Source organism: Bactrocera dorsalis, chromosome 3 (assembly GCF_023373825.1).
Source record: "Bactrocera dorsalis isolate Fly_Bdor chromosome 3, ASM2337382v1, whole genome shotgun sequence".
Taxonomy (NCBI): Eukaryota; Metazoa; Arthropoda; class Insecta; order Diptera; family Tephritidae; genus Bactrocera; species Bactrocera dorsalis.
Window position 1 is genome coordinate 48,063,322 of NC_064305.1, and position 27,127 is coordinate 48,090,448.

Sequence of the window (27,127 nt, forward strand, 5' to 3'; positions counted from 1 at the left end):
AAACAAATAAAAATAATTCCTTACTTAGACGGAACGATTGAATAAACCTGTAAAACTCGCCACTATTATTATGGGCACAAATACGTTGTTGAATTTAACTTACCGTTTTTCAGAAATTTTAAGAATACTAGAGGCATTCCTCAGATGTCTGTTACGCTTAATTTCCATAATTTTACGCCTTCTTTTGGCTTCAAAACAAGCAATTGAAAAACTAAATGGCATTTTACAATATTTATAAATTTTCAATAAAATCCTCTCAGATGCTTGTCAGCTGTTTAGAATGAGGAAACAATGGGAAAATATCGATAACAAAATTTGTGAAATTGGGAGCACACGAATTCACTTTCAGGAAATTTTTAAAATCACATTGTGAAATTGAAATGTGAAACTGAGAGCACGGCTGTACGTGTTTTGAAAAGACAAAAATACATACTGTGTTGATAATCATTTACTTGCGATTTTTCTAAATTATTTCAATGTAACGCAGCTTGATAAACAACATTTTTTGGTTTCTGTTCCGATGCGTAAATGTAGAGAGAAGATAGTTTTCCAACTCGTGAGCACGCCACGTATTTTTGGCCGTGTTCCAAATTTATGCCACAAATTTCTAGTGACTATCCTTGTATCCTGATGATTGTCATCTCAAATGAAATTTTTACTGGAAACGGAATCCGTTTCGACTGAAATGGAAATCGATAGAACTCAAAGGGATTCGTAGAATCAAGCATTCTGCCCCCATGTATTCGATAGGTGCGTCACAATCAGTCGGGTTCCATTACACAGTTTCGGCGCTTGCAGATTGCGAAACATAATAACGACAGATCCAACTTTGAGACGCAAATGATGCGGCGGCATACCAAGCCTCTCCAAAGAATTTAGAAATTCCACTGGATAATTCAATTCATTGTCAAGACGATCGATCGACTTGTATGAGCGCAAGTCTCCCGGAATTTGACTTTGAATCTTCCAGTTTAAGTCAACATCATCGGTATTTTTGGCAGCTATCATCGAATTAATCCATTTTCAATTCTTAGCGAATACGATGTAAAATGTCTTCGTCAATGTAATTTTTGTTCATATCCCATAATTGACGCAGATTTGAAGGCTGAAATGTTGAATCGATCATCGCGAAAAGTGTGCGAACTTTAGTGGCATGCGAAGTAGCCATCGCATCGTCCATGATTTGATTCTAGCGATTATCATGTTCCAGCATTATAATTGCTGGCATGCTTCTCAAAAAGTTGCACACACCATACCATTCACAGTACGCAGGGACTCAAATGAAGTTGAACCGCGTACATTAATCAATAGCAACCGAAGGTAGAAACAATCGTCGTTTTTCGGGTGGGTTGTGCAAATTCGTCCTAATGCATTAGTTGATAACACACCCGGATGTTAACCTACTGGTTGACCTTGCTTTCTGCGTAATTATTTCTTTGACGATTTTGAGCCAAAACTCGTAAATGTTAATTTTGGTGCTGGCGGTGTTTCCACTGGCTGTACTGTATTCCCTGGGTTGAAATGCACTCTTTGGCCATTCTCCAAATTAACGTTCATGAAAGTAAATATCCTACAAAGGGCTTTATTGCAGTTGACGTATCGACCGTATCGTTCAAGACCAATAACCGCCATGTTGCTTCCTTTGGTGACGTACTTACAAACGTATTTTATCGATTACACCAAATTGCAATACTGATATGAGCGTTGAAAGTGAATTAAACAATAATGGTGAATATGGTCACTCTTCTAAATTGAATGCTGAATATTCTGCCATTGTCGTCTGGTGAGTGACGCCGATAGAGTGGATAACCATCATTTTTTAGTTTGTGTTTCCGAAAGAAAAGCACGTGGATACTGTTTCGTGCGTTTGTTTTCAGATATACAAAACAAACGCAGTGGGATTGTGGTGTTCGCAAGGTCCATGAACCTTATTGGTTTTCATCACTTCGTACAATACTGAATCTTTCTCTGCACCTGGAATTTCCACATGGTTGAATGGTTTCATCAATTTGGTCTGGTGTAACCACCATCCACCATCCACAATCCAAAGAAGAATGTGTGCGTGCGCAAACCCTTCTTTTGCCAATCAACAGAGTACATCTAGCATCTAACAGCACCATATACACGTAGCTTCAAAGTAAAGTCCATCCGAGCTGTTGCTTGAAAAGTTTTGCTGTGACATCGTGACGATCGCATGCTGATTGACCGCGATTCATAATTCCACACGTACATATGTATGTCATCGTATCCTGGGAGTACTCGTTCATGTGCCTTGGGCTGCTAATGTGTGTTGATGCTAAAGAGAACGCCGACCGATATTAGCGCGACCTCTTCGTGGCATCGTAACAAATTTTTGGAATTGTCCAAGTTTCCGACTATTCCTCACGAAAGGCATACAGGTTTTTTATTTCTAAACCTTCCTTGATCCACAACGAACAACCTCTGAAAATTTCATCAATATTGGTTCAGCCGTTCTCTTAGCGTTAGTAATGAACAAACATTAATTCGTTTGTGTGAGAAAAAGAAAAGGGCTGTTTTTAGGGGTTTTCCGGCAATTATTCGAATTTTTTTCTCCGCAGAAACCATCCCTGAACCTCAACGAACATTTTAAAGAAAGAATAATCAAATTTGGTTCAGTCGTATGAAAGTTATGAGCGTTTCATTTTTATTTATATAGATTTAATGATTGAGAGCTAAAAAGCTTAAATCCTTTAATTGGGTATTGAAAGGTTAAAATTCAGTTCTTCTAATATACTTTAAACAGATTTAAATAGTTTCTCCATATATTAAATAACCACTACATAGTAATTTTTATTCGTACTAAATGTTGGGTGTTTTAATTTAAAATGCCCAAAAATTCTTATTTTGTTCGATCTAGCCATAATGGAAAATGTTATAAAAAACTCTTATTTTGAGGTGCTCTCGCACTGGAATAAGTTGGACATCCCTTTATTCCTGTTTTTACCATAAACACACAAACAATTCGTACGTACTTATGTAAATAGCGCATTGATCTCTTCAACGAGCTCTCAATTGCACAAAACATAATGGAAGGCATATACGCAACAATTAGTTGGTTGATTGAGTTGGGCTAGAAATTGCCCTTGTCATACGACACAACTTTTAGCACAATTTTGAGGCAAACTTCATTTTGAATAGTATTCACTTCGTTGCTTAAACATGAGTTCGGAGGTGTTGCATTACTTATTATAAATGAAGTTTTAGCGGCTGAAGAAGAACAGGAGCAAAAAAAAATTCGGAAAAAAAGAAAATGGTCTAAAATGTGGTTGCAAAATAAAAATGAATTTTCAAATAACAAGTGTTTGAAGACGTTGAGAGAAACCGAGCCAAAGGACTACAAGAATTACATGAGCATGAGCGATGAAGTGTTTTATGATCTTCTCTTGAAAGTGAAAGTTTTTATTGAAAAAAAGACACAATAATGCGAGAAGCAGTTAGTGCAGAGAATCGTTTGGCAATAACTTAAAGATTTTTGGCTACCGGAAACTCATTTGAAGACCCAAAATTTTCAATCGCAATATCTGCGAGACGTGCGAGGCCATTACAAAAGTTCTAAAAAACTCAATTAAGGTAGTATTAAAAGAATATCCGAGTTATACATTTTATTTAACACAAAATATACATATTTTTAGCTTCCTAAAACACCTGAGCAATGGATGGCTGTAGCTGATCAATTTTATGAGGAGTCGATGTTTCCCAACTGTCTAGGCGCGCTCGATGGAAAGCACATAAATATTTTACGTCCTCCTAACTCCGGTTCATTCTATTTTAATTATAAAAAGACATTCAGTATTGTCTTGTTGGCAAATGTTGACAGCAACTCTAACTTTTTAATGGCGGTTGTAGGTGCAAATGGACGAATTTCCGATGGAGGCGCTTTCGGAAATTCGATTTTTTTTAAAAAGTTGGAAAGTGGAAGTTTAAATTTACCGGAACCACAAGCAGTGCTTGCAGACGAATATTCACTCCCTTTTGTGTTTGTGTCGGATGCGGCTTTCGCTTTGAGGAAAAATGTTTTAAAACCATTTGGTCACAACAATTTGACAGAGAATGAAATGCTGTTTAACAAAACTCTGAGCTCAGCACGGGTTAAAGTTGAAAACAATAAATTTATGTCCTGAAAAAGTTGCTACTTACACAACTACTTACGGTGCCAAATCGATTTGAATGTGAAAATATTCAGCTATCAGACATGGAACCAACGCTGACTAAAAATGCATCTAATGAGGCCAAAACAACAAGGTTGAAATATTGGAAAATTATCGAAATACTGAAATCTTTTTAATTCCTTTTATTTACATATAAAATAGTTAAGTTAGTTGTGTTCTTTAAATAAAACTTATATTCATTCTCTTATAACTAAGACATAAAAAAATAACTAAAAATAATAATTTAAACAAAAAATGAGAAAAATAAAATATATGTACTCTATCTTAAATACATATGTTTTAATTCGTTGATATTGCGAGACATTAAACAAATCAAGAACACTTGTATGTTGACTTTCGCTTGCATCTGAAAAGTGTAACTCTGGAGTTATTTCAATTGTTTGTGAAGTTTATTGTATGTATGGGTTGATTGTATCCAGTTGGCACATAAATAAAACGTTGCGAATGTGATGTTGATTCTATAGGACTTCTAGTAGGCACAGAAATAAAACGTTGCGAATGTGATATGGATTCTGTAGGACTGCCGAGCGTGATGTTGATTCAGTTGGACTGACAGAAGGTGTCGAAATATAATGTTGCGAGTCATTACTTAAAAAAGGCGAGCTGGTTCGTGATACATGCGGACTACTTAAATTTGGTGAGCTTGAAGGACTGTGCAGATAACTGAAACATAATTTTCCAAATCGGCCCAACAACATTACTTCATTTACTGCTTGCAAAAAATTGCTGCGCTGGTTTCATTTGCCTGTACATGCAAGCTCATGTCTTTGCATAAGTTTCTGCTTCATCCATTTGTTTTTTGGAAGTCTCCAAATGCTCGGTTGCTTTTTTTAGAAACTCCGTTCTTTCGGTAGCCACTTTTTAAAATTTCATCGACGATTGCTGGGTAAAAAAACATAATCTCATAAATAAAATCAATAAAACTTTTAAATATTTCAACATACCACGCGAACGAACCCTTCTTCATCGTCATCCGAACTAATGGATATTACAGCAGGCATAGGTACTTCCAGGTCTCGCAAAAAGTCGAGCTTATCGAAATACCATAGAAGTGAAACGTATAATTCATCAGCTCCTGCACCAGATGTTTGACTTTGTAAAGTTTTCTTCAGCTCCCGGCGATAGCAAGTACGTATATTTGACATTTTTTTTCATGTCCTCTATCGACGTATCGCTTTTTATTTTTTTAAATTCTAACAAAAGTTTTTGGTAGCTTCTATGGCGTACATTTTTGTTTGCTGTTTCACAACTCCGGCATAGTTTTATATACTTCGATAAATTCGCGGATTTGCCGATCGCTTTCACTCATTTTTATTTGTTCTTTGCTCCGTGGACGCGCTCTCTTTGACAGCCGAAATAACCCAAACACTATCCAACTAACACAACCAACTTCACAAAATATCAAAAAATTTTCATTTTCATCCAATCAGTTGATACAACTGCCCCATATACGTAACAATCAGTTGGAACAATTCGATGAAATTGGTACAATAATTGTTGCGTGTAAGCCTTCCATAAGTACCTACAAAAACAAGTACATACAAGCCAAGTATTAGGGTGTGCCTATATACCGATATATTAATAAAAAATAAAAAAAATACAAAAATGGTTAATGACGACACAAATCAGAACACACCTGGAGCTACACGCTCAAAACAGGTTGTAAAATTTATTTCACAAAGTGACAGTTTATTAAGATACTGCACTAGATTTGCCGCTTCATCGATTCATGAAAACTCTGAATCGTTATTGGAAATCAAAAATCAAAATCTTAAAAAATTTTTGACTCGCCTCCAAGCCTTATTATAGATGCTGACGATTCAGATACACACAATTTCAAATCCTCGGCTTACATTATATACGAAAACTGCTTAGACCAGTACGAAGAAACAAAAGCTATGATCTCCGATCAACTAAAGCTCATTAAATCAATTGCACCTACTCCCCACAGTAGAGTGGAGCTGCCACAAGTTCAGGCATCCACCTCGAGGTGCCCGCATGTGACACAGAAACATTTTATGGAAATTATGAAGAATGGCCGTCCTTCCGGCACAAAAATTGTATCACCTCCGATACAAGACCAAAGGTCAAGCAGGCGTCATAGTAAAATAGTTCGCTCTTAATGATGATAATTTCAATTTGGCGTAGGAAGCTCTAAAAGCTAGATATGAAAACGAAAGATTACTGGTCGATAAACAAGTAACGACACTAATGAACTTGCCAAAAATTAAGAAAGAAACAAGTGTAGAATTCATCAAACTAGAATCCGCTGTTTCTAATTGTCTGTCGGTCCTATCGACACTAAATATCCCCACAGACAGATGGGTCCCTATTCTGGTAAATATATGCACCGCTGCAATACCATTAAAATCGTTACTTTTGTGGGAGCAATCGCTCTCATCACGAAGAAAGTGCCCAACGTGGCAACAAATGAAAGATTTTCTCACCACCAAATATGAAATTGGGGAAAGGTTAGAAGAAAAAATAATCAAAACTAAGAACATTAAACACGACCTCAATATTAACTTCAATAGACCCCAAGCTAGAAGCAAAAACAAATCAAACATAATTTTTCAAAAAACCCAGTCGTTCACATTCGAACAAAGAAAACATACGTCATGCGAACTATGCACAAGAGGGCATAAGCTTAAAACTTGCGAGAAGTTTAAAAAATTAAACATTAACGAAAGGAACAACTTTGCCAGATCAAAAAGACTCTGTACAAACTGCTTGTCCCATACACACAACCTTAAAAGTTGCAAAAGCAAATTTAATTGCTCATATTGTCACAAAAGACACAATTCAATGCTTCATTACAGCAGATATTCGATCTCACTCCAAAGAAGCGCTTTTACAAAATTAACCACGGGTTTAAATACAAAAGCAAATCACGAATCCCAAAAGAGACACCATGCTGCTCAAAGGCACGCAAATCTCAAATACTGCACAAAGAAACACAAAGTGGACTAGTTACAGAACTAGTCACCACCATACCAACTCAACTTGAGTATAATAAAAACAAATTTCTCAATTAAGGAAATTTTAAAACTTAAAGAAACTTCCGTCCATAACTACTCGATCAAATAATATTTTTTTTTACTTTTTCAGTATTAATAACTTTTGAAGTCGAATAATTTAAGTAAATTTTTATATAAATATGTATGTAGAGAAATTCAATTTTAATAAATAAGTAAGCAACTGATGAAATTAACATATTTATTGATTGTTCGCATTCGTCAATAGTTTAAAGATTGTTCGTCGCCTCATCTCCTTTTTTTGGAACGAGCAATTGGTAAAGAATCGTCAATATCGTCCTCCGATTCATCAGGTTGGTAAACGAAGTAACCATCTTGTTGAAGTATACAGTTTTGGAACAATGTACAACAAATAATCGATTTGTTAACTTTTCGCATACCATTTACATTCAATTCCATTTACAGTTCAATTCGAATTCTATGTCGACTGTGGACTATATTAAAAAAATTCCTTTCCCTATGAGTTAAATTTTTGGAATTCTTTCTAAATGCCATAATAACACTACTAGTACGTTTTTCGCTGGCAGAGATTTCATTGAACTATTTGTTTTCTTTTGCAAGGGTTCATGCTCTTTCTGATGGATAATATTTTTTTGTTTTTTCCGCAAGCATATTTATCTTTTTTGTACATCATGAGTTGTATGCCGCAATATCGACAAAATGCCAAAATACCTTCAAAGGCCGGTCCTTGTGACATTTACTACAGTGGCCATATAAAGGAGCGCAGGTTTGGTGTGGGATTCGTGGTGGGAGAGAGACTCCGTCGCCGAGTACTATCATTCACTGCGGTGAATGAACGTCTAGCCACAATCCGCATCAAAGCGAGGTTCTTCAACATATCGCTGATTTGCGCCCACGCCCCGACGGAAGAGAAGGACGATGTGACCAAAGATGCCTTTTATGAGTGCTTGGAGCGCACTTATGAGAGATGCCCCCGTCACGATGTAAAAATCGTGCTTGGCGACTTCAACGCCAGGGTGGGCAAAGAAGGTATCTTTGGTACTACGGTCGGTAAATTCAGCCTCCACGACGAAACATCCCCAAATGGGTTGAGGCTGATCGACTTCGCCGGGGCCCGGAATATGGTTATCTGTAGTACTAGATTCCAGCATAAGAAGATCCATCAAGCTACCTGGCTGTCTCCGGATCGAAAAACTACCAACCAGATCGATCATGTTGTGATAGACGGAAGACACGTCTCCAGTGTTTTAGATGTGCGTGCGCTCCGAGGTCCTAACATCGACTCGGACCACTATATTGTTGCAGCCAAGATTCGCACTCGCCTCTGTGCAGCAAAAAACGCACGCCAACAAACACAAGGAAGGTTCGACGTCGAGAAGCTGCAATCACAATAGACAGCCGAACGATTCTCTACTCGGCATGCACTCCTGCTCTCTGAGAGCACTCGTCAACAACTCGGTATAAGGGAACTGTGGGACGGCATTTCAAACTCTTTACGTACAGCTGCAACCGAAACCATTGGTTTTCAGAAAGTGCAAAAGAACAGCTGGTACGACGAGGAGTGCCGTGTCGCAGCGGAGAGAAAACAGGCTGCCTACCTCGCAACGTTACGATCGACCACAACACGTGCGGGATGGGATAGATACCGAGAGTTGAAGAGGGAAGCGAGACGCATTTGCAGACAGAAGAAGAAAGAGGCCGAAATGCGTGAGTACGAACAGCTGGATAAGGTGGCCGACAGGGGTAATGCTCGAAAATTCTACGAAAAGATGCGGCGGCTTACAGAAGGTTTCAAGACCGGAGCATACTCCTGTAGAACCCCCCAAGGTGATCTAGTTACCGATGCCCAGAGCATACTTAAATTATGGAGGGAACACTTCTCCAACCTGCTGAATAGCAGTGATAGCACAACACCGGGAGAAGGCGAACCCGATTCCCCAATCGATGACGATGGAGCAGACGTTCCATTACCCGGCCATGAAGAAGTTCGAATAGCAATTGCCCGCCTGAAAAACAACAGAGCGGCAGGGGCCGATGGATTGCCGGCCGAGCTATTCAAACACGGCGGCGAAGAACTGATAAGGAGCATGCATCAACTTCTTTGTAAAATATGGTCGGACGAAAGCATGCCCAACGATTGGAATTTAAGTGTGCTATGCCCAATCCATAAAAAAGGAGACCCCACAATCTGCGCCAACTACCGTGGGATAAGCCTGCTCAATATCGCATATAAGGTTCTGTCGAGCGTATTGTGTGAAAGATTAAAGCCCACCGTCAACAAACTGATTGGACCTTATCAGTGTGGCTTCAGACCTGGTAAATCAACAACCGACCAGATATTCACCATGCGCCAAATCTTGGAAAAGACCCGTGAAAGGAGAATCGACACTCATCACCTTGAGTTTTTGAGAGAAAAGTTCTGCGAAAGATTTATGGTCCTTTGCGCGTTGGCCACGGCGAATATCGCATTCGATGGAACGATGAGCTGTACGAGATATACGACGACATTGACATAGTCCAGCGAATTAAAAGACAGCGGCTACGCTGGCTAGGTCATGTTGTCCGGATGGACGAAAACACTCCAGCTCTGAAAGTATTCGACGCAGTACCCGCCGCGGGAAGCAGAGGAAGAGGAAGACCTCCACTCCGTTGGAAGGACCAAGTGGAGAAGGACCTGGCTTCGCTTGGAATATCCAATTGGCGCCACGTAGCGAAAAGAAGAAACGACTGGCGCGCTGTTGTTGACTCGGCTATAATCGCATAAGCGGTGTCTACGCCAATTAAGAAGAAGCAGCGGTCAATAAAAACCTCACTACCTTCTGCAGCTAGTTTCTGTACAACAGTACCACCAATTCCCAAGTGCTTATTTCGCTTTCCATCGGGCCATGTCTTTGCTCCTTGGTGTATAAAAAAGTCCAATATTTAACCATCAGGGGACGCTAAAACAAAGTTTTTCAATCCTTCTAGATTCGGTTTGCCTTTTAGGTGTTCTTTCAGGCTAGTTTTCCCTGAAAAAGGAAACATTTGCTCGCCGATGCTGCATTTTTTTGGCTTAGGAATCAATTTACATCTTTTCAATAAAACGCAACCATTGCAACCAGTACGCACTCTCCAAAGCTTTTTTTCTCGACGTCAATCGTCTCAATCGTCGAATTAGCAAGATTTTTTATAACCCATTTTAAACGTCTGGCTTGTGCTTGTGGTAGACCTTCGGGTATGTCAGATTCCTCTTCCTCTTCTTTGGTAAACAAAGACAAGTAGGATTGCGTAAAAATATTTATGAATAATTCATATGTACATTCCTGCAAAGCGCATTGGAAATTAAAAACGGCACTGTTTTAGTTACTTTATTCGAAACTCTGATTTGCTTAAAAGAATACATATACATTAGAGCGGATCAATTTTTTTCTATAAATTCGCGTATGCGAGAAATGTTCCATGAATAAATCTAAACAACTTTGAAAGAATCGGCCTGATCAGATAACTATATCATATATCTCTCATACAACCTAATATTCAGTTAAGTTATTTTCCGGTTGCCTGTCTTTTATTATAAAATAAAGAAAATCGGACCACAAAGTATAAAATATAACTCCATCAAATTTCACCAACATGATTTCAGCCGCCGATGAAAGGAAGATAGAAATACTCCAGAAAAGGCGCCAAATCTTGTCGTCATTCAAAATGTTTGTCTACCAATATAATTCTCGTGTTCTCGACCAAATTATCCTTTCTTCTGCATTTTAACTTTCTCTGCACTGATCTATGAAGCGCGTTAATTCCCTTTGACTACCGAAAGATCTCGTCCTCATTTTGCAGATAATATATGAATCCTTTCACAATTGACTTCAGCGCACTATTTGTATCTACATATGTTGGAGAACGCATGAAAATATCATAGCAAACACCACCCACCTAAGTGTTGCTCAACCTATAAAGCAAATAATACGAAAACAAAAACTAAGCTTTAAAAAACTATAATACTCTGTGCAAGAGTATAAAAACTAAAAGAAAAGAAATTACGATTAAAAAAATAAGAAGTATGTTGTCAATTTTGTCATTTTTTGCTGCGTTCTGCGAGTTTTCGGAGTTGGGACTTTTCCATTCCAGAACGAACATCAGAATTTTGTTCAATTTATGAGTTTTAGCTTTTGCCATTGTCGCTAAAAGACGCTTGTTGACAACGGTATGCTAGGGGATATGTGACGGTGACTGCTTTTTGCTGTTGAATGTGCGCCTGCATTTATGAATGAAAATGCTTTTTGCCATTTCGCTGCCATATTGATTTGTGATGATTATGCTATTTACGACGATTGTTGTTTTCATAGAACTATGTTTGTAGTTTTTGCTTGTGACATACCTAGTTGGAACAGTGACGGATATGTTACCTAGTGACATGCCGGTAACACGTACCAGTTTAATTGTCACTCTTTTTGTCACGTTCTTAAGGGCAAATCAAGAAACCTCCCAAAACTTTTGTATACACGTGAGTTTTTATCACCTCACTCACATATTTTCTGCTATAATAAAACTATGTAATTCTTTCTCACACTTTAGTTAAATTGAAGGCAAATGGATAAAACTGCTTTTAGGAAAATGCGACGATGCATGCCACATTAGCCTAGTCGTTAAACGCAGGGCTTAGTATTCCGGAGGCTCGAGTTCGAATGACAAAATAAAATAATTTTTTTTCTATTTCTTCTTCTTCTTTACGGGCGTAGACACCGCTTACGCGATTATAGCCGAGTCAACAACAGCGCGCCAGTCGTTTCTTCTCTTCGCTATGTGGCGCCAATTGGAGATTCCACGCGAAGCCAGGTCCGTCTCCACTTGGTCCTTCCAACGGAGTGGAGGTCTTCCTCTTCCTCTGCTTCCCGCGGCGGGTACTGCGTCGAATACTTTCAGAGCTGGAGTGTTTTCATCCATCCGTACAACATGACCTAGCCACCGTAGCCGCTGTCTTTTAATTCGCTGAACTATGTCAATGTCGTCGTATATCTCGTTTTTTCAATTTAGTATTCTAATTATTCATATTTTTGTCATTTGTCATTTTGTTTTAATCAGTGCCCGCTTCACTCACCACTTGCTACTTTTAAAATAAAAAAACCTCGGGATTCACCACTTGTGTGTATAATTTTCTTAACAATATAAATTGAACACTAGATTTGTATGTGTTTTCACAATAGAGTCCACACTTGATTTGTGGGGTTTCTTTTTTTTTAACAATACAAATTAATTTCAATTTAAAATAAACTTCAATGTAGCGGCGGCGGAAAAGCGACGTGTATTCAACAACGAGCGAGTCAGTACTGGCGTGTGTATAGGCACGGTGGAGTGTGGAGTGGTGTGGTGTGTGTTTGGGTGTGTGGATCCTGGACGCTTCCGTGTGGGTGGTGTTGATGTGGAGTGTGGTGATGACGCGGTGAGTGTGATGACTGTGGCGTGTTAGTGATGGGTGTAGGCGTGGTGTGGGGCAGGCGACTAAAGCTCATTTAGCGATCCCGGCCCCCCTAGGCGAATATTTTAGCATAGAATTCGTTGAAGTTGCTGGAGAGTGGCTGCGACGCTGCTGAGGGCTGAGGTCCGGCGCGGGCGCGGTCGTTGTTGCTGGCGTCGTGTTGACGCCCCATTATGTGGCCGCCGGCCACGGGCGGCCCTATTGTTCAACGGGACCGTGCATCCCGGCTTAATGGCGGTCGACAGGTTGCCCGAGGTACACTCGTGGGTTTGGTGGATAGGCGTCAGGCAATTGAGACAATAGCCGTGCGCCCGGACGACCAGCTGGCGTTGCTGAGGTGGCAAAGATGACGCATTGTGGCAGCCGGTGGAGTTTCCATCGGTACCTCTTGTGGAGGTCCTTTATATAGTCTTCTTTCCATCGGCTACTGAAATTATGATGGAGAATTTTAGTTCTTTCCCATATATTTAATAAGGATAGCGAGTCCACGCCTGGCTTAGGTGTGGCCAGAATGGGTGCTCCTTTTCAAAAATGCCCTGTAGTTAGGGCTGTGAAGTCGGAGGGATCTTGCGAGAGTGCTTCGATTTTCGCGAATAATGTCGTGAATTCTTCATAATTAAATTTATAGCTGCTGGCTAGCTTCTTGAAATGAGATTTGAAGCTCTTTACAACTGACCCTACATAAACCCCCCATATGAGGAGCGCTTGGTGGTATAAATTGCCAATTGATACCTTGAGGGGCGTACTTTTGTACGATATCAGGGGACACTTGTTTTAGGAAATCCACAAACTGTTTTTCTGTGGCACGTTGGGTTCCTATCAATGTTTTGCCATTATCGCTCCTGATTTTGGATGGGACGCCACGTCGAGCGACGAAGTGAGCAAATGCTGCGAGAAAAGCCTCCGTCGTCAGATTAGTACACAGCTCAAGGTGTACTGCCTTTGTCGTAAAACATACAAAGACAGCCACATAGCCTTTCATGAGAGTGGGAGATCTTAGCATGGACGCTTTTATTTGAAAAGGTCCAGCAAAATCGACACCTGTTCAGAACGAAGAGGGAGCGCTTATTATCAATCGGCTCCGACTTTTTGAGTAATGATATGTCGCGAATGAAGTAGCGCGTTTGGGTTGATGCGATAAGCGCTAAGCGCGATCTTTTCGTAAGTCCTGGTCCGTCAAAGTATCGCAATGGGGGTAAGTTACTCCTTTAACTTTAAGTTTAAGTTGCTCTATGAACTTGAGCATATATGCGACTACTCCGAGGGCTCGGAGGAACCATGAAAATCGTTTAAGGATTTCATTATCATCCACTGTTGTATGATAGGTATCGATTTTTCGACTTTATGGGGCGATTATGAATCTGTGGATTCGGTTAACCATCGGGGGCCATTCTACCATAGCGTGGTGGTGGCAAGATCTAGGGGTTTGCACCCTCTTGTACCTAGATCAGCAGGATTGTCGGCACTGGCTACGTGTCGCCATGTGGCTTCTCCTACTAGGTAAAGTATTTGAGAGGTTCGCTTAGAAATATATGTTTTCCACGAGTGTGGTGGCTTTTCTAACCAGGCTAGAACGAGTTCGGAATCGGACCATAGATATAATTTGCATTTTACCATGTTCATGTGGGTCTGCACCATGGAAACCAGCTTTGCCAGTAGCAGAGCGCCACAAAGTGGTAGACGTATCGTTTTTAGAGGTGCGACCTTTGCTTTTGCCGCTAGTAGGCTGCTTGTGGTTGCGGTATCGCTTTGCGTACTTGTGGCACAATATGCCTTGTCAGACTCATCGCAGAAGCCATGTAGTTCCATTTTGTATTCGGGAGAATAGTTTACCCACCGTGGAATTTGTATCTGCGAGATGTCTTTCAGATTATTAGCAAACTGGGACCATTTTTCACTTGTTCGTCCTAGTCGGTTCCGTCTAGCCATAATTCTTGACTCAGGACTTTCGCTTGTATCATAATTGGCGAAAGCCATCCTGCGGGGTCGACAAGTTTTGCTATTGGGGATAAAATTTGCCTCTTTGTTATGGCGGCTAAGGTGACTGTTTTCAATTTAAAGTCGCGTAGAGGACTATTGGCAGATTTTCGAAAGATAATCCGCTGAAAATCTTGATCATCTTAAAGCAAGATTATTTGTCGATACATTTTTTCGACATCCTCATTGAAAACGTATTTGTATATACGCCAATTTAATGTGAGGAGCATTAAATCTGGTTGGTCATTTAGGGAATTCCCCGAGCTAGTGCATCTGGAGGCAATTAAAGACACCTCTAACTTTTGTTGTTTTTTTGTCAGGCTTTACTACTGCATGGTGTGGCAAGTAGAATGAGTTATATTTACCTTTTATAATTTTTTCGCATGGGCTTACTTCCTCCATGTGATCTAAATGGAGGTATTCTTCTAAGACACCATCATAGTGTTGTTAGAGGTCGCCTGTTTAAGTAAGTTCCTTTCCATACTTAGAAACTGCTGTATTGCAGAGGTGCGAGAGTGACCTATGGCGAGTGTATCTGGAAATTGTTGTTTAAATGGTAGTCGTACGACATCCCGACCATTTCCTGATCTAGTAGTTGTGGCTTTGTAAAAGTCTTCACAATACTGATCTTCTGGTGTTGTAATTGAAATGGGGGGGAGTTCTTCTAACTCACAAAATTTCTTTAATTGTGAATTAAGATATTCATTGGATATTTCTTCCACTTGAGTTGTTATGGTGGTAACTGGTTCTGTCACTGTCACTAGTCCACTTGGTATCCAACCGAATATAGTATTTTGAGCTAGAAGGGTGTTTGAAATTTTGAACTTTGAAATTCAACCCCTTCTAGAATATAGGATCTACTAGCTTTAGGTGAGTAACATTTGCCAATGCTTGCTATTTATATGATAACTTGGAAGCATGTTCGTAAGTTGCGGTAAGACTATAGCTTCTGCTTGAATGCGCTTATCCGCTTGGGGGGAAATTAGGGTAATGGGGCAGATTTTATTTGAGTTTTTTATTACTCTTCCGCCCATTCCCGTAATTTCATAATTGGCTTGTTTTGTTGGTAGTTTTAGCCTTTTTTGAGCCGTTGTGATCCTTGGTCTATTAGGGCTCTCAATTTGAAAAGTTCTCCTCGGTGTTCGATGGAGATAACTGCTGTCGATAGTAGTACCCTACTTTGATTCTCGCTGTGTAGCGTTTGAGTTTTTAATGCCTTTGAGCAACATGGTGTCTCTTGGCAAATTTCGTGATTTTGTGTTTGGGGAGTTGTGATTGCAACTAAACCCGTGGCTCTTTTTGAGAAAGCGCTACTTTCGGGTGTGCCAGGAAAGTTATTGTGTGAGTGGGACAAGCAGTTTGTACAGAGTCTTTTTGATCTGACACAGTTGTTCCTTTCATTAATATTAAGTTTTTTATACTTTTAGCAAGCTTTCAGCTTGTGCCCTCCTTTACGTAGTTCGCATGACATTTGTTTATATTGTTCACATGTGAACGATTGATTTTAGCTTCTGTTTAAATTGTTTTTGATACTAACTTGGGGTCAAATGAAACTTCGATTTAGGTCGGGTTGAACGTTTTTAGTTCTGACCGTTTTTTTATCTACCCTTTACGCAATTTCATATTGGGTAGTTAAGAAATCTTTCATTTGTTGCCACGTTGGGCATTTTCTTCGTGATGAGAGCGATTGTTCCTACAAATGCAAAGATTTTTCTGGTTTTCGCGGAGCATACATATATTTACCAGTATGAGGTCCCATTTATTTGTGGGAATATTCTGTGTCGACAGAACCGACAAACAATTTGAAACAGTGGATTGAAGTTTTACAAATTCTTCACTTGTTGGTAAATTCATTAATATGGTCACTTGTTTGTCGACCAATATTCTTTCATTCTCGTGTCGTTCTTTTAGAGCTTCCCTAGCAAAGTTGAAATTCTTGTCATTTAGAGTGAACTGTTTGACTATTACGCCTGCTTGACCTTTGGTTTTGTATCTAAGGTGATACAATGTCTGCGCTTGTGATAATTTAGGATGGTTTATGTACACGGCTGTAAACATGTTCCGGAAGGACGTCCACAGTTCATAACCACCATGAAATATGTATATCTCTGTCGTATGCTGGCACTTTATGGTGAATGCCTGAACTTGCATCTTGGCCTTTTCTTTGTGGCAGCTCTACTATCGGTTGTGGAGTAGGTGCAATTGATTTGATTAGTTTTAGTTAATCGGGGATCATGGCTTTCGTCTTTGTATTGGTCTAAGCAATTTTCGTATTTTACGTAAGCCGTGGATTTAAAATTTTCTGGTAGATCTAGCAGTCAGATTATACGATTGCGTCATATGCCGCATGGAATTGTCCAGAAATTGTCAAGGTTTTCTTTTTTGATTTCTAATACCGATTCAGAATTGTCCTGTCCTGAAAATCGAGTGCAGTAACGTATCAGACTGTCACTTTCAGAAATAAATTTGGTGTATGAAATATCTTTAACCATTTTTTGTTTGTAGCACCTTGCTTTGAGCGTGTAGCTTCTGCAGGTGTACTATGGGTTTTTTTCATCTGAAATCATTTTCCGACCTTTTAGTTGTGGTATTGTTTTAAATTTTTTTGAATCTGAGCTCATTTAAGGGGAGGTAAGGTTTTAAAGGCAAAAAAATAATATTTTTGTGTTTTTTTGCGGCGACATGAGTAATATAATTGTATTAAATTTAATAACATATTATTGTACAACTTATGAAGTATATTAGAAAAAAATATTCAATGAAAAATATTAATAAAAAAGCCTGTGACAGTGAATCTCCAGAAGCGCCTTGAACAAAAGTGGAACGTTATAACTGGTTACCGGATCATCTGAAAAATTAATATGAGTTTTAAAGGTGATGTAATTCTCGAAGTAATCAGAAAGAGTTTCTTGTTTTTTTTTTTTCAAATAGAGCTTTCAACCTATACGGACGTGTCTTGGTGCCCTCTGAAAAAAACTGTCTAAAAAAATAAAATAAAAAAAATTAAACCAATATTGAAAAAAAAGTGCAGGTAATAACGCGAAAGTGTTAATCAAAACATAAAAAACACAAAAAATTGCCTTTTTTGCAAACAATAAACATAATAAAATGCCAAATAAGTGCGAAATAAACAATAAAAGAAACAAAAAAACATGAGCGCAGCGCAGCTACACGAACAAGGTTGTAGGCATTCTCTGAAATGCCTACTTCAGCTTTGTCGAGCCTGCGAAATCAGCTCCTAACAACAATGGGAACGATGAAAAGGTTGAGTCATCGCAGCGACCAACCGAGCAGCACCATAATCAGGGCTTAGGAAAAACCAAATTGGTAGACGATCCTGGGAAAGACTTTACACAGCCGTCTTCATACAGACCAATCAGTCTCCCTGACTTTCTAAAATATTTGAAAAAGTGTTACTATCAAAGATGTCTCCTTTCCCCCACGAAAATAATATAATACCAACGCACCAATTCGCGTTTCGTAAAAAACATAGCACAATAGAGCAAGTAAATAGAATTACTAACGAGGTAAGAAAAGCATTTGAGTACAGAGAGTACTGTTCAGCTATATTTCTAGACGTGCCTCAGGCATTTGATAAGGTGTGGCATGAAGGCCTTTTATATAAGACTGGAAACATTCTACCTTTACAATTGTATAAAACATTGTAGCATTATTTAAAAAATTTAAAATTTATAGTAAAAGTGGGAGATTTTATGTCTGATGAACGACAGATAAGGGCTGGTGTACCACAGGGCAGTGTTTTAGGCCCAACTCTATACATCATATATACTGCAGATCTTCCAACAGCTAATAATGTATTAACATCAACTTTTGCAGATAACACAGTATTAGTGAGCCGTAACAAATGCCATATAATAGCATCAAGAATATTAGTCAAGCACTTAAGTTCTGTCGAAGAATGGCTCTCCAACTGGCGTATAAATGTGAATGAACAAACGTGTAAGCATGTTACGTTTTCGCTAAGACCAAAAATGTGTCCGGCAGTAAATATGAAGAATATTTTAGTACCCCAAACGAATGAAGTTGTTTACTTTCAGTGGGGGTGGTTTTTACGTGGCGGGTCCCAAACCCAGCGCACAACCCTATGTATGGGATGTTTCACCTTCTCACTTTAGCTCGCCTTCAAACGGATGTTCTTAGGCTACCCAGAGGATACTTCGTCAAAGACCAGAAGTCGTGAGCTGCTTGAACCATAAATAAAAGAACCGTTTCTGACCACTCCCAAGTGAATGGCGATCAGAAAACTTTCCTCACTTGCGTGAACTTCTACACATGACTCCATCTGAATAAAATAATTCGAGCTGCAGAACTTAATCGAGCAGGCACAATCTTTCATAAGAGTGTACAGTTGCTGGCATATGCCGATGATATTGATATATTGATTGCTTTCTCCAGATTGGACAAGGAAGCAAGGCAAATGGGTTTGGCAGTGAACGAGGGCAAGACAAAATATCTCCTGTCATCATCCTGTGCACTCGCGACTGGGCTCTCACGTCACTCTTGACAATCATAACTTTCAAGTCGTAGATAATTTCGTCTATCTTGAAACCAGCCTAAACGCCACCAACAATGTTAGCCCGGAAATCCAACGCAGCATAACCCTTGCCAACAGGTGTTACTTCGGACTGAGTAGGCAATTGAGAAGTAAAGTCCTCTTTCGACGAACAAAAACCAAACTATATAAATCACTCATAATTCCCGGCCTGTTATATGGTGCAGAGACTTGGACGATGACAACATCTGATGAGTTGACGTTGCGAGTTTCGAGAGAAAAGTTCTGCGAAAGATTTACGGCCCTTTGCGCGTTGACCACGGCGAATATAGCATTCGATGGAACGATGAGCCGTACGAGATATAAGACGACATTGGCATAGTTCAGTGAATTAAAAGACAGCGGCTACGCTGGCTAGGTCATGTTATCCGAATGGACAAAGACACTCCAGCTTTGAAAGTATTCGGCGTTGTACCCGGGGGGGGAAGCAAAGGAAGAGGAAGACCACTCCGTTGGATGGACCAGGTGGAGAAGGACCTGGCTACGCTTGGAATATTCAATTGGCGCCACGTAGCAAAAAGAAGAAACGACTGGCGCGCTGTTGTTAACTCGGCTATAAGCGCATAAGCGGTGTCTACGCAAATTAAAAAGAAGAAGAAGCGAATGTATTCACCTAGATAGAAGACTTACGTAGAGAAAACATATATCGAGTAAAATAACTTGCATGAAGATAAGAGCTGCAAATTTAAATTGGCTTTTAAATAAAAGCTCCAAACTTAGCCTAGACAACAAAGTGCTTTTATATAATGCGGTCATAAAGCCGATTTGGATGTATGTCGAGCGGGATAATGGTTCATCGCTTACATTTTTCTTTGAAGAATTCTTCGAATAAAATTCTACGGCGAATTCTTTGATACCAGGTAATGCATAAAAGTAAGCTATGCGGCTAAATGCTACTTTGTTCATACTTACAATCAATCAAGTACATGAAAAACGTTAGAGTACAATATGTAAACAACAAATAAAATTTGATGAAACGCACTTTAATGGGTTATTATTTGGTAAATTTTTATCATTGAAGTAAATTTATAACTACATACGGTTTCAACTTTTTTGTAGCTCATCAAATTCAAAAACGCATCAGACTCGTCATAGGCCGTTCCTTTAAGTCTCGTTGCTTGGAAAAAAACGAAAAGAGACTCAGCCACAAAATTTAAAGAAAAACATTCCTTTTTATACACAAATACTTATTTTCATAACGAAATACGTACATCTACTTTCATAAATAAAGCAAAATTAACATGCAATTGTTTCTTTTATACTATTGACCTTGACGTAGAAGAATTCTTCGTTAACTTTGGCATCGAAGAATTCTTCGTCCCTATGGTAAGCGAAAGGGGTGATCTGTTACTTTTCCTAGGACATCGCCGTGTTAATTTTATCCGCTGGGAAAGTTTCCAATCAAAAATGCTTAGAACAATCACATTTCACCATGGTACATGCGTAAAGAAAATATCCATAAAGATCTTGGTATTTCTATGGTAAAGAAAGAAGTAGAAGACATCAGAATTAATTATTTATCTAAACTTCTACATTACTCAAACCCTTTAGCTTAAGCTTTGGTAAATTCCTACGATGAAACACGCCTTTAAAGAAGAGATATGCCTGCGTACTAGGAGCAACGTATCACCAAAACAGCTCCATCACTTGCATGAATTTGTCTAGTGTTTGAATAAATTTAAGATTTTGTAACTTATTGTTACTCTTTTAAAACAAAAAGCAGATTCAATAAATAAAAAGCCAAAGTTTGGAGAAAACCGAACACTGCTATGGATCCCAAGCACCTAATGCCGACCGTGAAGCATGGCGGTAGCAATGTTATGCTTTGGGGAGCAGTTGCAGACTCAGGCGTTGGAAATCTGGTATTTGTTGAAGGCATTATGGATCGCTTTCAATACAAGTCCATATTGGAAAACAATTTGAAACCATCCGTGGAAAATTTATGCCTAGGAACGAGCTGGATCTTCCAACAGGACAATGATCCTAAGCATACGTCGCAGGTAGTGAAGGACTGGCTGCTGTATTATGCTCCACGACAGCTGTATTCACCTCCATAAAGCCCGCACTTGAATCTAATAGAGCACGTGTGGGAAACTTTGGAGCGAAAGATATGAAAGCACGCTATTAGTGGTGCAAGAGGAGTGGCAGAAAATAACGCCGGAAGAGCTCGAAAATTTAGTAGCTTCAATGCCTAGACGGTTGCAAGCGGTCATTGATGCCGGTGGTGGCCCAACACAATATTAAATTTTATTATTTATTTTTAAATTTTAATATTATTTCTTTTTTTTAAATTCGTATGTACACTTTTGTCAGTGCCTTTTTTGAATTATCTGTGAATAACTTTAAAAGTTAGTATTAGAGATACGAGTATATATTATTTTGTTATTTTATGTACAATTATAAGATTCAAAACAAACCTGCATCATTTTTCAAATGTATTGGGACATTGAAATTTAAGAAAAAGGGGTCGTATGTAGAGTTTTGTCCGCCACTGTATGTGTATATTTGTATTATATTTATTTTATTTTTTATTATTTTTCGCTTAAGTTATAGTTCTGCACTGGTACCTATTCTCCAAGTACGATTTTCATCGCTAGAATCTTCTAATCCTACAATTTGATCATACTTTGGAAAATATTGCATATGACATTTCATAACATAAAAAGGGCACATATTTTTGTTGAGTTGTAAAGCCCCGGGTTTTCAACTCTAAACACTTGAGAGTACTGTTATTGCAACCTGGGTCACGGGACCATTCTGAAACGAACTATTCAAGTGTTCTCTCTTCGGGAATTCTAAGGAGAGACTTTAGGTGTCTATAAGCTAAGGGAGATAGACAGTATACACCTGAAGCTAAGGTTTTGAAATATTTGTCGTATCTACGACCTTTAGGGTGCCTATTATTATTTTTTAAACTATTTTCTACTACCGTGTCTTTTAATTGCTTTTTTTCTTTTAAATTTGCATATTTCAGCCAAAGGTCTGACAACTGGTACTGCAAATAACTAATCTTTCTATCTTTTTCTTCTAATCTAGCCTTCAACTTCTTATTCTCCTCAACCAGTTTATGCTCTTTATTAGTTACAGCTGTCAGACCCAAATTTGTTTGATTCCCCCTGCCTACAAAGCTTTCATCTTCAAATGATGTAATTAAACTACTGTCTTGATCCAACATGAACGTGATCAAAAGCATTATCCCTTATTTCTATTTGAGCCTCTTCTGCCACAGATGCGAGCAAATTTAGATCGCTCGTATCGTGACACTGAAGCGCGCTTTCTACCACCAATTGTGGGTAAAAATCGTCTGCTCCCATTTCTATCGGAGGATTGGGAGCCAAAATTTGGTAAATTAATGTTGGGTACGGCAAACGACATCAACTTTTTCTCCATCCTCATTTCTTTGGAGAAATGGCGTTCACAGGCATACAAAAATTAATTTTAAATAACCCATAACCTTAAAGCCATAATTAAAATTTGATTATTTATTACTACATGTTTAAACCAATAAACGCGATTTACAATAACCAACATTTAACATCCTAAAACAACTTATATTAAAACTAATAGAGCTTAAGTTAAATCGAGTTAAAGACTAAAACAAGAAGATGACTAGTATCTACATCATGCCTTCTATCTAATAATACTTTATAATATATAGTAAAACTAATAAGAATTAAGTAAAATTAGCTAAAAACCTAAAACAAAGAAATTTCTATAATAATTACATTATGCCTACTATTATTTATTTATACAACTATTTAACCACTTAGTAACAAATAAATATTAATTACTATTTCAAACAAGTATTCAATTTCTTACCCGGCTTTATTCTCCTTATTTGGAAAGTTGAAAAAACGTTGCTGTCCTCTGCACCCCATTACACACTTTTCTGATTTCGGCATATTTCCTATAAAACACGAAACTATTTTTAAAAAACATTCACTTTACTTCTTCTTAACTCCGTAATGCACTTACGCCGTTTTCTACCGTAAAACTGCACAAAATTAATATTTTTTATAATTGTATGGGTAATAATAATTAACCAAAACCGAGTTCTAACGAATTTTACCAACGAACTGATTTTAGCAGTTCGTTTTACTATTTTGGCATTCTCTGATCGCCATTCACTTGGGTGTGGCCAGAAACGATTCTTTTACATATGACTCAAGCAGCTCACGACTTCCGGTCTTTGACCAAGTATTCTCTGGATAGCCTAAGAACATCCGTTTGAAGGGGAGCTAAAGTGAGAAGGCGAAATATTCCCTACTTAGGGTTCTGCGCTGGGTTTGGGACCCGCCACATAAAAAAAATCCTCCAATGAAAGGAAACAACAAGCCTCGGATGAGTGACCATGGCAAACGTATTAAGAACTATGATTTGAGGGCATGCACCTGAAATGTCCAATCCCTTAATTGGGTAGGTGCCGCTGCCCAGCTGGTTGATGTCCTCGTGAAAATAAAAGCTGACATCACCGCCGTCCAAGAAATGCGATGGACGGGGCAATGCCTTATGGCATTTACTACAGTGGCCATATAAAGAAGCGCAAGTTTGGTGTTGGATTCGTGGTGGGAGAGAGACTCCGTCGCCGAGTACTATCATTCACTCCTATGAATGAATGTCTACCCTGTGCCCACGCCCCGACGGAAGAGAAGGACGATGTGACTTTTTATGAGTGCTTGGAGCGCATTTATGAGAGAAGCCCCCCCCACGATGTCAAAACCGTGCTTGGCAACTTTAACGGCAGGGTAGGCAAAGGAGGTATCTTTGGCATTACGGTCGGTAAATTCAGCCTCCCCAAATGGGTTGAGGCTGATCGACTTCGCCGGGGCCTGAAATATGATTATCTGTAGTACTAGATTCCAGCATAAGAAGATTCATCCAGCTATCTGGCTGTCTCGGGCTCGAAAAACCACCAACCAGATCAATCATGTTGTGATAGACAGAAGACACGTCTCCAGTGTTTTAGATGTGCGTCCGCTCCTAGGTCCTAACATCGACTCGGACCACTATACTGTTGCAGCCAAGATTCGCACTCGCCTCTGTGCAGCAAAAAACGCACGCCAACAAACACAAGGATGGTTCGACGTCGAAAAGCTGCAATCACAACAGACAGCCGAACGATTTTCTACTCGGCTTGCAGTGCTGCTCTCTGAGAGCACTTGTCAACAACTCAATATAAGGGAACTGTGGGACGGCAATTCAAACTCCTTACGTACAGCTGGAACCGAAACCATTGGTTTTCGGAAAGTGCAAAAGAATAGCTGGTACGACGAGGAGTGCCGTGTCGCAGCGGAGAGAAAACAGGCTACCTACCTCGCAACGTTACGATCGACTAAACACGTGCGGGATGGGATAGATACCGAGAGTTGAAAAAGGAAGCGAGACACATTTGTAGAGAGAAAAAGAAAGAGACCGAAATGCATGAGTACGAAGAGCTTCACAAGCTGGCCGACAGGGGTAATGCTCGAAAATTCTACGAAAAGATGCGGCGGCTTACAGAAGGTTTCAAGACCGGAGCATACTCTTGTAGAACCCCCCAGGATGATCTAGCCATCGATGCCCAGAGCATACTTAAATTATGGAGGGAACACTTCTTCAGCCTGCTGAATGGTAGTGAACGCTGAATGGTAGTGAACGCACAACACCAGGAGAAGGCGAACCCGATACCCCAATCGATGACGATGGAGCAGACGTTCCATTGCCCGACCATGAAGAAGCTCGAATAGCAATTGCCCGCCTGAAAAACAACAAAGCGGCAGGAGCCGACGGATTGCCGGCCGAGCTATTCAAACACGGCGGCGAAGAACTGATAAGGAGCATGCATCAGCTTCTTTGTAAAATATGGTCGGACGAAAGCATGCCCAACGATTGGAATTTAAGTGTGCTATGCCCAATCCATAAAAAAGGAGATCCCACAATCTGCGCCAACTACCGTGGGATTAGCCTCCTCAACATCGCATATAAGGTTCTGTCGAGCGTATTGTGTGAAAGATTAAAGCCCACCCTTTCAAAGAAGCAACACTAAAACGCCATTGTATTATTTGCAACACTGGTTTGCAAATTATCAGCTGTTGTCAAAAAGAAAAGCAAACAAAGAAAAGAGATGGAGCAAACAGGTTTAAACAAAAAAAGAATTAAACGTGAAAAAACCGAACAAAAAGTGGAGTGAAAAAGAAATCCAGAGTATACAGGATTTCTTGCAGGAAGCTCCAGAAGTAGAAGTAAGTGATTTAAGTGATTAATTTCAACAATTTCTGTAACAATAATTTTAATTTTAATATGCACCAACAGCTCAAATTTTTTATAAAAAGCTCATTGAGAGCACAAAAATAGACGCAACGTGGGATTTAATACGGTGGAAAGTGCGACACCTGAAGGCTTCATACAAAAGAGCAAGCGATTGGCGAATGTCAACAGGAGCAGGCCTTCTTTAGTCTGAAGCCGCGACGTCGAGTGTTGAAGGTAAGCGTAATGAATGCGACAAAATTTTGTCTAATGTTTATATTTCAGGCAAAGTGTTGCAGATGTGCCCACACTTTAATCAGCTTAAACATATTTTTGGGAAAAAAGCCACAAGTGAATTACCATTTGAAGTGGTTGATAGTGGCAGTACGTCCATAATGAACGAAAGCGCGGCCAGCCAAATCCTGCAAATCACTTTTTCTGATGTCGGCGAAGAAATTGCGTCTCCAATTGACATTGCCAATATTGAAAATCTACCACCTGGCAATGTAAGTGAAGTGATTGTTCCCGAAAAAGCAAAAGATTTCGTGGAAAAAATTAAAAAACATGTCCCAAAATCATCTGCTGCAAATCTTGTTGCTTTCAAGTCGAGCGTAGGCAAATGTTTAAAATGAAAATGGAATGGGAAAAAGAGAAACATGAAAAAGATCACGCTTTGAATGAAAGAAGATTGCAAGCAGAAATTGAAAGAGGTAAAGCTGAAATAATATTCAAGAACTGTGAATTGGACTTAAAAGTCTTAGAATTGGAAAAGGATGAACGATTGAAAAAACTTCAAATTGAAAAGGAGGAACGCTTGCAAAGGTTCGAAATTGAAATGAAATATAAGTATTCCTCTCACCAGTAATTTTTCTGTACTTTATTTATCTCTATTTATTTATCTTAATTTATTTATCTCTGTACTTTATTTATCTTTGTATTTTAAAATATGTAGTTCCAATTACTGTTGAGATGAATACTTATTTAATACGGTTTTTGATTTTTTACTATCTTCTGTCATTCAAAGCGTTATCATTTTCATGTTTGTCTTGTACTAAATACTTAAATTAAAACAACCATTTATTTTGTATACAATAGTTTAATGTATATATGTATGTATCTTTTTTATGTTTGGCTTATACTAAATGTATAAATATATGTAATTATAATTATTATATATGTAATTAAAAACTGAAAAATGAATTAAAATACATTTAAGAAAACATTAATGCGTATATGGCTTGTCTTTTAGTTTCTCCAACATTATTGGGTACATGCTCATCAAGCTCAATATAATCTTCGGTAGTAGTTGATGGATCTGAACCATCGTCGAACGAAGTGGAACCATTATTAATTAAAATGTTGTGGAGAATACGGCAGACAAGAAACCAATCGCAGCATAATTTATGTTTTTTTTGTTTTACTATGTTCAGACCGAAAATTTCAAAGATTAGATTACATTTAAGCATTTCATAATCCAACAGTGTTCTCACTGCCGTTAGAAAGATCAAAAAACAGCTGTTATTGTCATTCATGAATTCACATCGCTTAATATTTATCAAAAGAAAAGATTGTCATATAGTATTTTGAAATAAAAGCCGTCTTTTTTTAATATTTTCCATATAATAGAAATAATGGATGCATTTTTTCATTTGCTTGGTCGATTTTCAGGTGAAATTAGATTCATTGTTTTAAAAAAAATTTGTTTGTT

At 38.8% G+C, this 27,127-nt stretch overlaps 1 protein-coding gene and 1 long non-coding RNA gene across 3 annotated transcripts in view; both read left to right on the forward strand.

Annotated features, from left to right (window-relative positions):
* Positions 1 to 27,051, forward strand: LOC125777228 (uncharacterized). The gene is made up of 2 exons (XR_007422188.1): positions 1 to 8,916; positions 24,639 to 27,051. It is a non-coding gene; the product is annotated as an uncharacterized LOC125777228 (long non-coding RNA).
* Positions 1 to 27,127, forward strand: part of LOC105222398 (uncharacterized) — a 113,511-nt gene that overhangs the window by 34,608 nt on the left and 51,776 nt on the right. The window lies entirely within an intron of this gene.